General features: G+C 37.1%; 1 protein-coding gene across 1 annotated transcript in view; it reads right to left on the bottom strand.

The window, feature by feature from the left end:
- LOC106522307 (E3 ubiquitin-protein ligase RNF31) overlaps positions 1-1024 on the bottom strand; it is a gene marked incomplete in the record, with an annotated part of 26070 nt that overhangs the window by 11221 nt on the left and 13825 nt on the right.

The following is a 1024-nucleotide window of genomic DNA, read 5'->3' as shown; positions in this document are numbered from 1 at the left end:
AAAACTAAATAAATGTGAATGGTCTTGTAGAAATAAATGCACTGTTCAAAAAGGGCATGTCTGAATAAAAGCAGGAATCAGGATTTCTTCTCCATTCTTCAGGTTCAYACAGCATTACAGCAGTCAGGCCTCAGCGTAAGGCCTTGGGYTGTATCTGAAAACCCAAACATAACAGCCCAGTCGGTCCAGGCAGGATGTAAGCAGMGACTCTGCAAAACACTTCTACAAACACTTCCAACTTCTATAATAATTCAACCTTATAACCKAATCATGTRAAATTAGCTTCAGCCTGGAATACAGTTTTACAAGTCATAGACATGAGAAGAAGTTGTAACGTTCAAAAACTGGACATGCAAATCACACACTGCTCACTGCTATGGCATAAGCTTACAGAATATAAGTTTTCACTGAGATCGCAACAAAAAACTAAGAGTCAGAGTTCAATCTAGTCTTCAGGAGTCACAGTCAGGTGAGATTTCACCTTAATGTGAAACTGGATGTCATTACATTCAAGTTACAGAATATTTGAAAATTTCTGTAAAACTGTAAGAAAATTAGTGTTCAATATGGCTGAGGTCAATATTAAAACACCAGTGTTAAATAAAATGAATTGAGGAAGGAATAAACCATACAACCCCAGAATTCTGGCTGTGAGTGAGGTTTATTTGTCACCAGCTGACAAGCCAAACCACACTGGTTATAACCAGGGAATGGATCAGTATACAGTATATACAGATTCTTCAATGCCTGAGTTCGCCACCTGCTGACCTACGGCTGAATCACCGGCATTCAGACAAAGACCTCACCCTAATGTTAACACAGCTTTTAATTATGTGTTGTTCATAATCCGGACATGTAGCTATTTTATTTCAATTAACACATAATAGATCAAACATTATATGAGTATTATAAAATAAGGAAACCCTATACTCTGGTGTAGTTTTCTAGCACCAGTACTAATCTCTAAATAACTATAAATTTCTGTAACACGTTTTAGAATTTTCCATCCATCCATCGACCACCT

The sequence above is a fragment of the Austrofundulus limnaeus genome, unplaced genomic scaffold, assembly GCF_001266775.1.
Source record: "Austrofundulus limnaeus strain Quisiro unplaced genomic scaffold, Austrofundulus_limnaeus-1.0 Scaffold126, whole genome shotgun sequence".
Classification (NCBI taxonomy): Eukaryota; Metazoa; Chordata; class Actinopteri; order Cyprinodontiformes; family Rivulidae; genus Austrofundulus; species Austrofundulus limnaeus.
Note: the sequence above shows the minus strand (reverse complement) of the source record. Positions and strands in the feature narration are given on the sequence as shown.